Raw genomic sequence first — 14,445 nt, forward strand, 5'->3', positions numbered from 1 at the left:
AGGGACTGCTTACTATTTCTCTACTCGCTGCATCACACCATGAACAGTGCAGTGTGAGACCTCTGGGAGCGACCCTTGGGGATTTCTGAAGGCAGGACACATCGATTTGGATATACACAAAAAGCCTCAATGTCAGGAACGTGGCGAAGCTGAAGCGTTGGTGTGGTAGCTTGTGTAGAAAAGGACCCTATGGATGTCTCCCATATACTGGTAAGCAGCCTGTATAAGATAGTGGTGGGATCTGGGCGTGGTGGCACATGCCTTTAATCCCTCCACTTGGGAGGCAGAGATAGGAGGATGGCTGTGAGTTTGAGGCACCGAGACTACATAGTGAATTCCAGGTCAGCCTGGGCTAGAGTAGACCCTACCTTGAGAAAACAAAATAAAACAAAAAAAAGAACAAAAATCCAAAACAAAAGATAGTGGTGGAGAGGGCCTTGTATTCGTCAGCTCAAGTTGCTAGAACAGACAAGCACAGGCTGGGTAGGTTCAACAACTGCCATTGATTTTCTCTGTTCGGACAATTAGAAGTCTAAGATCAAGGTGTCCTCAGGGATGATTTGTAGTGAGTCTCTCTTCCTGGCTTGAGACAGCAGCCCTGTCCTCGTGTGAAGGCACAGTGAACTCTCTGCTCATCGATACCAGTCCTATCTCTTGGATTGGGGCTCTCCTGCAGGACCCCGAGACCTCCTCATTGATCCTTAATCATCTCCTCTACTAGTCACTTTTCTCTTTGCTGTGACCAAATACCTGACAAAAGGCAACTTAAGGAAGGATGCGTTTGCTTCGGCTTACACGTTGAGGGTACAGTCCATCACAGCAGAGAAGCAATGGCAGCAGGAGTGAGGCAGTTAGTCACATTATGTCCATAATCAGGAAGCAGAAATCAAATGGGAAGTGGGGCCCTTAGTGACCCATTTCCTCCAGAGAAGCTCCACTTCCTAACATGCCGCCAGCTGGTGGCCAAGAGTTCAAACTCATAACATCCTCCAAAGACCTTCATCTTCTAATGTAGTCACATTGGCCCGTCACCTACGTGTCTGGAGAGGTTCATAATAGAATATGGCATTTGCAGTTGGCAGTGGTGGCACGCACCTTTAATCCTAGCACTTAGGAGGCAGAGGTAGGAGGATCAGTGTGAGTTCAAAGCCACCCTGAGACTACATAGTGAATTACAGGTCAGCCTGAGCTAGAGCGAGACACTATCTCAAAAAAAAAGAATATGATATTTGTGTGTGTGTGTGTGTATGTGTACACATGCTGTGCATCTGTGTATATGTGTGCAGGCACACGTGCATGTGTGTGGAGGCCAGAGCTTGATGTCAGGTGTCTTCCTCTGTCACTTGCCACTTTATTTGCTGAGGCAGGATGTAGTAGTTTAAGGTAAAATGACCCCCATAGACTTATGCACTTGAATACTTAGTCATCATTTGGTGACATTATTTGGGGGACTCTTAAGAGGTGGAACTTTGCTGGAGGGAATGTGTCACTGGGAGAGAGGGGGCTGTATGGCCTTGAGGTACTGTTCCCATGCTCAACTTCCTCCCTGCTAATGTGATAATGCTGGTCTTCTGTTGCTGCCATGCTTTACGGCCATGTTACCCTCTGGAATTGTATACTGAGCAAGGCTTTCTCTTCCTTAGCTGCTCTGGTCAGGTATTTTGTCCTAACTGTGAGAAAGTAACTGATGCAGAAGATCTCTCACCTGAGCCCAGAGCTCACTCATTCAGCTAGCCAGCCAGCTTGTCCTGGGGATATCATGCTTCTACTCTTGGGATTATAGGTGGGTTATCATACCCACTGTGGGAGTTTGAATGGATGACCCCCAATATATTCAGGATTTTATTAAAGTTTGTAATTTAGATCTGCAGCCACCTGGCTGGAGGAGGTGGATTCTGGGGTCCAACCCTAAGGTGTGGGGGTGGGTTTGGAATTCCAGTCTGGAGATATGCAAAGTGCCTGAGCTCTGCCTGGAGTTCCTCAGTGTGCTTGCTCATGGTGCTGGCGTGGCTCGTGGCTGTTCCCCTCTCTCTGCGTGGAGCTGTGCAAGCTGGCCAGCTTCTTCTGCCATTATGGAACTTGCCCTCTATCTTCAGTAAATCCCTCCCTCCATAACTGTGCCTGGTTTGGTGGTTCATGTCAGCAACCTAGGGCTGACTGCTGCACCCATCTACCACCTGGGTACTGGGGATCCAAACTTCAGTCCTCATGCCTATGCTGTGAATCTTTTACCCATATATTCAGCCATCTGTCAAGACCCCCAATTATGTACTTGATTGGGGCAAAAATGTGTGTATATGTGTAACAGACTTCTCATTGATGCTTTTATTTATTTATTTATTATTATTTTTATTTTTTTGAGGTAGGTTCTCACTCTAGCCCAGTCTGACCTGGAATTCATTATGTACTCTCAGGCTGGCCTCAAACTTGTGGCAACCCTCCTATCTGCCTCCAGAGTGCTGAGATTAAAGGTATGTGCCACCATGCCTGGCTCATTGTTGCTTTTTTTTTAAAAAAATATTTTATTTATTTATTTGAGAGCGACAGACACAGAGAGAAAGACAGATAGAGGGAAAGAGAGAGAATGGGTGCGCCAGGGCTTCCAGCCTCTGCAAACGAACTCCAGACGCGTGCGCCCCCTTGTGCATCTGGCTAACGTGGGACCTGGGGAACCGAGCCTCGAACCAGGGTCCTTAGGCTTCACAGGCAAGCGCTTAACTGCTAAGCCATCTCTCCAGCCCTCATTGTTGCTTTTTATAACAGCTCTTCTCAGGAGGGTGGATCTGGTGAGATCCACCAGGCTGATTCATGAAGGGAGCTCCAGGTTGGGTGGAACTGTGGACCAACTACTTGCTCTGCCCAGTGGGGCTGGGCAGGCCTGATGATCCCAGGAGTAGTCTGGAAGCCAGGCATAGGAGGGTCACCACCCACATATCAGGAATGCTGAAATGCCATGAGAGCTTTTCCCATGACAACTAGGTTCTATGCTGTGCTGGCCAGCAGAGATGGGAGCAAATAACCCAGGGGTGCCAGTGAGGAGACCCTGGGAACTGGGACTGAGACTGTGAAGAGCTATGAATTGCACAGTCCTGCCAATTATTTCTGGATTTCTGGGGGGGGGGTCAACTGACCCCAGCACATGTGAAATATTTCAATACAAGAGAAGGATACAAAAGAAGGAATCAGGGCTGGAGAGATGGCTTAGCGGTTAAGCACTTGCCTGTGAAGCCGAAGGACCCCGGTTCGAGGCTCAGTTCCCCAGGTCCCACGTTAGCCAGATGCACAAGGGGGCGCACGCGTCTGGAGTTCGTTTGCAGAGGCTGGAAGCCCTGGAGCGCCCATTCTCTCTCTCTCCCTCTATCTGTCTTTCTCTCTGTGTCTGTCGCTCTCAAATAAATAAATAAATAAATAAATAAAAAAGAAGGAATCACCTAAACATTTAAACAAGTGCTTTGATGTGAGTGGGTGGCAGTGAAGGAGTCCCCAAGGAGGTGAGATAAAATTATTATTTTCTCTGTGCACGTGGATGTATTATCTCATTTTTAATATGGTTTTTATTTATTGTTTGAGAGAGTGAGAGAGATTGGGCATGCTAGGGTCTCGAGCCACTACAGACAAACTCCAGATGCATGCACCCCCTTGTGCATCTGGCTTACGTGGGCCCTGGAGAGTCAAACTGGGATCCTTTGGCTTTGCAGGCAAATGCTTTAACTGCTAAGCCATCTCTCCAGCCCCAGTATTATCTCATTTTGGGGGGAGGGGTGTGCTTTTCTCAGGTAATCATGAAACTTTATATCACATGGTTCTATGTATTATCTTTCTATCTCTCTCTCTCACACACACACACACATACACACACGCACACGCTCACATATTTGTAACAGAGAGGGATTCAGTAGAAGATTGTCCTTTAATGTGTAGTGGTGGTCATCTCTTCATCTGGCCAGCTCAGGGCTGCTCCTTGTTCAGAAGATAATTCTCAATGAAGACATTTCTACAAATATCACCCTTCCTTGCACTCTTTCCTTTTGGTCCCCAGCTCCTCTGTACAGCCTAAATATTAGTTATTATCACCATGGCAGAATTATCAGGGGATTGTGTCTAGAATGTTTCATTCCAAGTATGATCAGTTAGGCTGTTCAAGAGAGACACAAACAAGCTCATTTCACTTACGTTGAAAACTCCTCTCTTGGAACCCAATTTCCTGCCCACTTCCACCTCCCCACCGGACCAGAGGGACCCTTCTTTCTCTGGGAAGGGTGTGCATGAAGACCGTGCACATGGGTTTGCCTGCCCATGGCTCAGGACCCCTAACCGTGTCCAGGGCCACTTATCCACGAATCAGTGCTCTTGGGAGTATTGGCTGCCGTTTATGATGTGATTGGTCTCTCCAGGGGCATCCTAATTTGTCCTTTGCAGGCCTGTACTCTAGCCAGACAGATTGAGGAATTGCGTATCTGGGCTTGCTTTAATAAGACAATGCAGAGTCTTATAGCATAGCAGGAAGTCCTGAGTGGGGCCATGGCCTCATTTTCCATCTGGAGTGAGGAAACATGCACATTTTAGGAAGCTGCAGCTTTCATATGGCCAGTGTACAGAGAGAAAGCTTAGGCAGGACCTTGACCTTGGAGGTGATGTTTGTCCCCTGCACCCTACTCACGGCGGATGGAGATTCAGAACTGGTGAGTGAGATGAGCTTTGAGGCCCAGAGGGTGGAGTTGGAATCTCAGTTCTGTGCTGGATGTATGGTTCTGGCACAATTTAACCTCTTTGGGACTCAGCTTTCTTATCTGTAAAACGGGTGGCATTATACGCATCCTATATGTGTGGTCAAATTGTCTAATTTTTAGCGGTTCAGTGTCTCCATTCCTCTTTTAGCATATTTTTTTTAAATTCCCTTTGGGGAATTACCACCTCCACTGTCTGACCCAGTGGGGTAGAAATCATGGTGTTCTGCCGTCTTGAGAGCATATGGTCATGAAACCAAACTGGGATGATTGATCAGGGGGCATTCCTGGGACACCTTCAGGATCACCAGGGTCCCTCATTTTTGTCACCACACTGTGACCAGACTCAAGAGATGTGGTTCCTCCGAATCTGAGCTCTTTCCAGGTCCCAGGTCCTCTGCTGATCTCATTTCCCCAGCTGTCTCGTCCCTTCCATGAGCTAACTAATATCCTTCAGATTCCATGCTCTAGGACCACCTCTCCCGCTCTGGAACGAAGAGCCCATTCCCCTGCCACCAGCTGCAGAGCTGGCCAGCCTACCCTCCTTCTGAGCCCAGCAGAAGCTGGGGAGATTTTAAATTGCTTCTCTGTGTGTAAAGCTGAGCCACCCAAAGCCTTCCAATTTACCAAGACCTCAGGAGAGCTGAGTTTGTCAGGCTGGGACCCACTACATGGAAAACCTAAACGTACCCATCAGAAACACATGTTAATCAAGTTGTACTGACTGTGCAAAACCACTTCTTTTCTTCAAAAACTAAACAAAATTACTTGTGAGAAATTAGACTGAAATAAAAGATACTAAAATGATAAAACCAACAGTCATGTTTTCATCCACTTAATAGCTATTAGTATCCTATTTCTTCTACACATTGCAAAGTAAACATTAGTAATAGAGATAATGTCCTTTATGGGAAGTTGCTTAGTTTCATTTTGCTCCCTCACACCCCTGAAGGAGTTAACCTCTAGCAGGAGGTTGCCATGGACACCTCCAGTGTGGGACAGACACACACGTACATACCTGCTCACACTTATGTATTCATTAGAAGGAGTCATATTTATGCATGAGCATTTGAAAGAGACATGAATGGTATGTGTGATATTGCTTTTCTCACTCGAGGTTGTTTTTAAAGTGTAGGTTGACATAGATGACAACATAGATGCACACATTTGCAGACAGAGAATCCCTCATTCTCAGATTCAGTTTGCTCCAACTCTGAACATTTTTGAGAAACCCCAAGTGAAAAATTCCACATCTGATCCCTTGTAATAGGCTGCATTCAAAACAAGGGTGGGGCTAGAGAGATGGCTTAGTGGTTAAGGTGCTTGCCTGCAAAGCCTAAGGACCCATGTTCAACTCTCCAGATCTAATGCAAGCCACACACAAAGGTGAAGCAAATGCAAAGTCACACATGCCCACTAGGTGGCACAAGCATCTGGAGTTTGATTGCACTGGCTAAGGCCCTGTCACACCAATTCTTTCTCTCCTCTCCTCTCCTCTCCTCTCCTCTCCTCTCCTCTCCTCTCCTCTCCTCTCCTCTCCTCTCCTCTCCTCTCCTCTCCTCTCCTCTCCTCTCCTCTCCTCTCCTCTCCTCCGCCCTTGCTCTTTCCAAAAAAAGGATGGGGAGAGAATTTAGAAAAGGCAAGGATTGGGCTGGAGAGATGGCTCAGAGGTTAAAGGCTCTTGCTTGCAAAGTTTGACAGCCTGGGTCCAACTCCCCAGTACACAAATAAAGCCAGATACACAAAGTGGTTTGGGCATCTGGAGTTTGTTTGCAGTGGCAAGAGGCTCTGGTATGCTCATTTCCCCCACCCCACCTTTCTCTCTCCTTACAAATAAATAAATAAATAAATATAACTTTAAAAATCCCAAAGGTTAATTCCAGGTCAGCCTGGACCAGAGTGAGAGAGTGAGATCCTACCAAAAACAAACAAACAAACAAACAAACAAAAAACAAACAAACAAAAAAAAACACCAAAGGCACATAACATATAGCTTATTCAGTATGCCTAAGGGAAGAAACACCTACCAGGCCATTGAACTGCCATAGACAGCTTTGTTCCATGACAAAGCTATTCCAAGCAGTGTATGAAATCAATTTCAGTGTGTGTATGTACAGTGTTGACTTTGTAGTTTTAATCTATGTTTTGTATATGGAGTGTGCATGGTGGTGGTGGTGGTGGTGTGTGTGTGTGTGTGCCTGTGTGCAGATGCACATGTGTGGAGGCCAGAGGATAATGCTAGAGTGGCTCCTCTATCACTCACCCATGGATTTCCTGGAGATAGCCTCTCTCTGAACCCACAAATGTAGCTATTGCAAGCCCCAGTGGTTCTCAATTTAAAAAGAAGAAATACTTACTTTGGCTCAAGATTTCAGAGGTTTTACTTGTGACTGTTTCTTGTTCCTGGGTATGTGGTGAAGCAGAACATCGTGATGGTGCTGACAACCTCCTGATGGCCAGGAGGCAGGAAAGAGAGAGAGTGAGTGGTTGATTGATTGTTGGGGGGGGGGGGAGGCCAGATACAGTCCCAAGGGGACACCTCCAAGGACATCCTTCCTCCATGTGGGACTTACTTTCTTGTAATGCCATCAAATTATGAAGTTATAAAACCAGAGCCTTCACAATTTAATCATGGCCCCAAAGCCTTAATTCTTTTCTTATAATTTTCATTTATTTATTTATTTGAGAAAGAATGAGGGAGAGAGACAGAATGAATAAATGGACATGCCAGGACCTCCAGCCACTGCAGACGTACTCCAGATGGATGTGCCATCTTGTGCATCTGGCTTATGTGGGTACTGGGGAATAGAACCTGGGTCCTTAGGCTTTGTAGGCAAACTTTTTAGCTGCTAAGCTATCGCTCCAGTCCCCCAAAGCCTTACTTCTGAACATGATGTATTGGGGACCAAGTCTTCAACACATGAGTTTTGGGGGACATTCTAGATCCAAACTATAATGCCAACATATCCCATTAGGTATAAATAAGTATTCTAAAATCTCAAATCTAGGGCTGGAGAGATGGCTTAGCGGTTAAGCGCTTGCCTGTGAAGCCTAAGGACCCCTGTTCGAGGCTCGGTTCCCCAGGTCCCACGTTAGCCAGATGCACAAGGGGGCGCACGTGTCTGGAGTTCGTTTGCAGAGGCTGGAAGCCCTGGCGTGCCCATTCTCTCTCTCTCTCCCTCTACCTGTCTTTCTTTCTGTGTGTCTGTCGCTCTCAAATAAAAAAAAAATTAAAAATTAAATCTCAAATCTAAAAAGTGTGAAGTACTTCAAGTTCCACAAATTTCAGATAAGAGATGCTCAACCTGTATTTCCTTCTCACCTCTGCCAAGCATTTCTGCTGCGAATCTAGTGCCTTGTGAGGACTATTGCAGGACACGCAAGTATCTAGTTCTCTTAATTCTGTGTATCTGTGCCTGGTCCTTCCTATGAGCATGTGTGAGAGCTTCCCTTGAGAGAGGATGGATGGTTATGGTCCATCACCATGACAACCTGACAGAATCAACCCCAGAGGAGGAAGGTTTATGCCAGTGCATGGTGTTGCAATTCCCTTCTCATTGCCGGGACAAAGCACCTGACCAGAAGTGGCTGAGGGGAGGAGAGGATTCATTCTGGTTTATTGTCTCAAGGGGAAGCTTCATGACAGCAGGGATAGCATGGCCCGAGGGGAGGCTGGCCATCACTTCTGATGCAGCAGGTGGAAAAGAGCAACAGGAGAATGAGTGGGTCTCTGACAAGGGGGAGCTGGCTATAACACCCCAAAGCCTGCACTCAGGAATGTGACCTCTTCCAGCAAGGAGCAACTTCCCAAATTGCCTTCAGCCGGAGGCCAGAACATATGCGTTCATGGGGAACACCTGATTCAATCAGCCACACCTGGCCGTATGGCTCTGTGACTATTGGGCTTGTGGTGCGACCTCACTTCCTGGTGGGAGTGTGTAGAGAAAAGGGATGCTCACCTCATGATGGCTGGGAAGCAGAGAGAAAGGAAATTCTCAGGGTGTCAACATCCCCTCCCAAAGCACTGGTGATGACCTAACTTACCTCTGCGAGCCCCTTGTCTCCTAAAGGTCCCAGCAGCTCCTAACAGGACCACGGTCTGGAGACAGGGCCTTCAGCACGTAGGCAAACTATAGCATGGAGCCTGCCAAACGACTGCCACTGTGTCACTTCTCCCAACCCAGCTCCCCGCATGACCCCCGACTCGCACAGAGGCCCCTCTGCTAACCAGCTGGGGTTCCCTGAAGATGGGCACCACACCCGCCTCCACGGTTGCTCTCCCTGGATGCTAACTGTTGTAGCCCTTGTTTACTTTCCCGGTTTCTCTTCCCCTCTCCCTTCGCTGTTGGCATGCTTACCCAAGGTTCTGCCCCTGCCTTTTGGGTCCTCACAGCTGCTAGCACCATGTGGTGGAAGCATTTTGAATCTGAACTCCCCTCCCTGCGGCACTGCGCATTGCTGTCTGCTGCTGGCACCTGGAGTGGAGACCGTGGCTGGCACGCTTGGCATAGGCACCAGCTTCATTCTAGGATGGTTTCCTCTCTGGAAGTGGCTGGAAAGCTGAGAACTGCATGTTCCCAGCTCCCTGAAGTCGTGGCTGCGGATGGGTTTCAGAGCACCGATCAGGTGCTTGAATTCAGAACAGAGTTAAACAGGGAGCCAAAACATCTATTTTTTAAATTTATTTATTTTACAATTGAGAGAGATAGAGAGAATTGGCATGCCATGGCCTCCAGCCACTGCAATCCAATTCCAGACGCACATACCACTTTGTGTGTCTGGCTTACGTGGGACCTGGAAAGTTGAACATGGGTCCTTAGGTTTCACAGGCAAGCACCTTAACTGTGAATCCATCTCTCCAGCCCATCTATTTTCTTTTTCAAAAAATATTTTTATTTGGTTGAAGGGATGGCTTACTGATTAAGACACTTGCTTGCAAAGCCAAAGGACCCAAGTTCAATTTCCCAGCACCCACGTAAGCCAGATGTACAAGGTGGCACATGCGTCTGGAGTTCGTTTGCAGAGGCTGGACGCCATGGAGCATCCTTTTTCCCTCTCTCTTTCTGCTCTTTCTCTCTGTCAAATAAATAAGTAAAAAGTTAAAAATATTTTAAAAATATTTTTATTTACTTATTTGCCAGGAGAGAGAGAGAGAGAGAGAGAGAGAGAGAGAGAGAGAGAGAGAGAGAGAGAGAGAGAGAGAGAATGGATGCACCAGGGCCTCTTGCCACTGCAAATAAACTCCAGATGCATAAGTCACTTTGTGCATCTGGCTTTATTTGGGTACTGGGGAATCAAACCAAGGTCATCAGGGTTTGCAAGCAAGTACCTTTAACCACTGAACCATCTCTCCAGGCCACCAGCATCTGTGTGTGTGTGTGTGTGTGTGTGTGTGTGTGTGTGTGTGTGTGTGTGTGTGTTACAGTCCAGAAGGTACAACAAGGTCCTGGAGTCAACAGCTCTGAGCAGCTTCCTGCCGTGGCCACCAGCGGTGTGGCCCTGGAGCCACTGCTTTCTGCCTGTGTCCTCTACTTCGTGATCAGAACAGAAGAGTAATTCCCTGCTCTCCATGGACCAGCTCTGGATATCTTTGGCTATCTTTACTTAACCTAGCGATTATTCTTTCCAGTGACTGTACAACTACCCAATTACCTGACTGACAAAGGCCTTCTGCCCACCTTAGGTAAAGTGGCTCTGCTATCTTTAGGAAATATTTGACTGGTAACGTCCCTAAGACGTGGAGCTTGTGACACCCACTGTGTTCCCTTCCTTTCTCTGATCTGACAACAATTTCATGCAATCACTTATTGAATCATCCAAAAATTCCTCTTAAGCATCTTGAAAGTGCTGCCACTGAGCCAAATAAATGTATGTGGCCTTAACATAAGATAGCTCACAGCAGTGCCTTGTCCCATCTTTGAGGCACCGTCCGTCCTGTCCGCTAGGCTAGGAACCACACGGGTGTGATTGATTCTTGTCGCCCACCTCTAAGCCCATCATCAGAGTGAGCCTCGCTATGCTGATGGTTTGATCCCACAGTGCCATGAACTGCCAGGCCCCACCCTGCGCCTGCCTATCCCTACCCAGACAGGATGACAGTCCTGAGGAAGGAGGGAGCTTCCTCCCAAGAAGGTCACTTGTGTTGTTGAGCGTTAAAAGGGCAGCATTAGCATCTGTCTCCCCAGCGCAAGGTGTTCGGGAACCTTGAGATGTCACTCCAAGGCCTGATAAATTGTCTCTGCCTCCCGAGACAAAGTGCCTCGCCTGCTCAGCAGACAGAAACAGCTGCTTCCCCTGAAGCCGAGTGGATTCACAGATTCACGTCTGCAAAGCTTATTCAAACAGCCCTTTGGTTTGTGTATTAAAGATGGCTCTAAGTAAGCATTGAGCTGCAGGAGAGGGAGCGAGAAGACACAGGTACCTTTCGGGGTAAATAAGTCAGGGCAGTTTCAGGGACAAACAAAAGCTTTCTGTTTTAGAGTCATAAAGAAGCTTATGACTTATTTAACCTAGACTTCAAAATAAGGAATACTGCCAGAGATGACGAGATTCCTTTCATAAGGATTCTTTTTTTTTGAGGTAGGGTCTCACCCTGGCCCAGGCTGACCTGGAATTCACTATGCAGTCTCAGGGTGGCCTCGAACTCACGGTGATCCTCCAACCTCTGCCTCCTGAGTGCTGGGTGTGCCTTCATAAGGATTCTTTTTTTTATTATTTTTTTGAGCTTCAGACTTCATAAGGATTCTTAACGAGGGCCAATCGATCAGAAGTGATAGCATTCACATCTATGCTTATATGTGTATAGCTTCAAGTCTTAGGAAGCAAAATATGCCAGTGTGAAGAGGAAACAGACAAATAGATGGGCATGGCAGGAATGATTTTACAGCCCTCTCAGTAGCAGAAAGAGCAAAGAAGCTTTGGCAGACAAACTGGACAATGCTGGCAACTAACTTGACCTAGTTGACATTTATAGAACTCTCCGCCCAGAACACGCTGCCTTTTTCTCCATGCAAATGGAACACTCACCAAGATAGGCTTTTGTGTTGGACCACGAAACAAATCTCAACAGATTTTAAAAGATTAAAAGATTTTGCACTGCAAAGGACACAGTGAAAAAAGCAAAGAGGCAATGTACAGAATGGGAAAAAATCTTCGCCAGCTATATATCTAATAGAGGATTAATATCTAGGATATACAAAGAACTCAAAAAGTTAAATAATAAGGAATCAAACAAGCCAATCAAAAAATGGGCTATGGAGCTAAATAGAGCATTCTCAAAGGAAGAAATACGAATGGCATATAAGCATCTAAAAAAATGTTCTACGTCACTAGTCATCAGGGAAATGCAGATTAAAACTACGTTGAGATTCCATCTCACTCCTGTCAGATTGGCCACCATCATGAAAACAAATGATCATGAATGTTGGCGGGGATGTGGAAAAAGAGGAACCCTTCTACACTGCTGGTGGGAATGCAATCTGGTGCAGCCATTATGGAAAACAGTGTGGAGGTTCCTAAAACAGCTAGAGATTGATCTACCATATAACCCAGCTATAGCACTCCTAGGCATATATCTGAAGGACTCATCTCATTTCCTTAGAAGTATGTGCTCAACCATGTTTATTGCTACTCAATTTATAATAGCTGGGAAATGGAACCAGCCTAGATGTCCCTCAACTGATGAGTGGATAATGAGGATGTGGCACATTTATACAATGGAGTTCTACTCAGCGGTAAAGAAAAATGAAGTTATGAAATTTGCAGAAAAATGGATGGACCTGGAAAGGATTATACTAAGTGAGGTAACCCAGGCCCAGAAAGCCAAGCACCACATGTTCTCTCTCATATGTGGATCCTAGCTACAGATGACTGGGATTCTGCGTGAGAATGAAAATACTTAGTAGCAGAGGCCAGTAAGTTAAAAAGGAGACATAAAGGGTAGAGAAAGGAAGGGAGGAGGGTACTTAATAGGTTGATATTGTATATATGTAAGTACAATGATTGTGATGGGGAGGTAATATGATGTAGAATGGAATTTCAAAGGGTAAAGTGTCAGGGGGGAGGGAAGGAATTACCATGGGATTTTTTTTTTATAATCATGGAAAATGTTAATAAAAAGAAAAAAAAGAGAAAATTCTATACCATTGTGTGAACCCCCCATTCCAAAATTATATCATTGTCACTATTAACTAAACTAATAAACCACTTAAATTGGGGTTGACCATATTAAACATATTCTTCCCAGAAAAAAAAAAAATCATGTAAAAGGGCTGGAGCAATGGCTTATCCATTAAGGTACTTGCCTGCAAAGTCAAAGGACCCAGGTTTGATTCCCTAGGACCTATGTAAGCCAGATGCACACGGTGGCGCATGTGTCTGGAGTTCTTCTGCAGCAGCTGGAAGCCCTGGTGCACCCCTTGTCTCCCTTTGTCTCTCTCTCTCTCTCTCTCTCCCTCTCTGCCTCTCTCTCTCTCAAATAAGTAAATAAAGTATTTAAAAATCACATAAAATATATCCCTAACCCAAATGGAATTATACTGACCATGTGCAATAGTATATACATTTTATATATATATGTTTATGCTTCATATATTTCTGTACACACATATGGCATGAAAACATAAGCGGAGGGCTAGTTGGGAGGGGGAAGAGGCTGGCAAGAGGGAGGAGAGGAGACTGACTAGAGGGTAGTGGGTAAAGCACATTTAGATACATGAATGAACATGTCACGAGGGCCGGGCGTGGTGGCGCACGCCTTTAATCCCAGTACTCGGGAGGCAGATGTAAGACCCTACCTTGAAAAACAAAACAAAACAAAACAAAAATTAAGTGGAAACCCATTATCTTGTATAATTAAAAAGAGACCCAGCACTGGGCCGTGGTGGTCCACGCCTTTAATCCCAGCACTCAGGAGGCAGAGGTAGGAGGATCGCTGTGAGTTCAAGGCCCCCCTGAGACTACATAGTGAATTCCAGGTCAGCCTGAGCTAGAGTGAGACTCTGCCTCAAAAAACAAACACAAACAAATAAACAAACAAAAAGACCTAGCACTTGGGAGGCAGAGGTAGGAGGATTGCTGTGAGACTACACAGTGAATTCCAGGTCAGTCTGGGCTAGAGCGAGACCCTACCACAAAACAAAACAAAACAAAACAAAACAAAACAAAACAAAGCAGGTGTCTGGAGTTCGTTTGCAGAGGCTGGAAGCCCTGGAGCGCCCATTCTCTCTCTCTCCCTCTATCTGTCTTTCTCTCTGTGTCTGTCGCTCTCAAATAAATAAATAAATAAATAAATAAATAAATAAATAAATAAATAAAAATAAAATGTATATTAAAAAAATAAATAATTGAATGTCGGTGGCCCATTTCCCTCTCAGAAGTGATGTGGCCAATTGTGCCTGTGTGCCCAGGGTTATGCCAGTTCTTTTCCTGAAAGTCCTTTGTCCTGAGAAAGCTGTCATTTGTGGGCAAACTAGGCTGGCTGGTCACGTGATGAAGGTAGCCGTGTGGCCACCTTTGGCAAGGGCTCCTTGTCTTTGGACAGAGATAGTTTTAACAGTGCAGGATCTGGATTTTTTTTTTTTTGGTTTTTCAAGGCAGGGTCTCGCTCTGGCCCAGGCTGACGTGGAATTCACTATGCAATCTCAGGCTGGTCTCGAACTCACGACAGTCTTCCTATCTCTGCCTCCCAAGTGCTGGGATTAAAGGCGTGCACCACCAC

This window comes from Jaculus jaculus, chromosome 1 (assembly GCF_020740685.1).
Source record: "Jaculus jaculus isolate mJacJac1 chromosome 1, mJacJac1.mat.Y.cur, whole genome shotgun sequence".
Taxonomy (NCBI): domain Eukaryota; kingdom Metazoa; phylum Chordata; class Mammalia; order Rodentia; family Dipodidae; genus Jaculus; species Jaculus jaculus.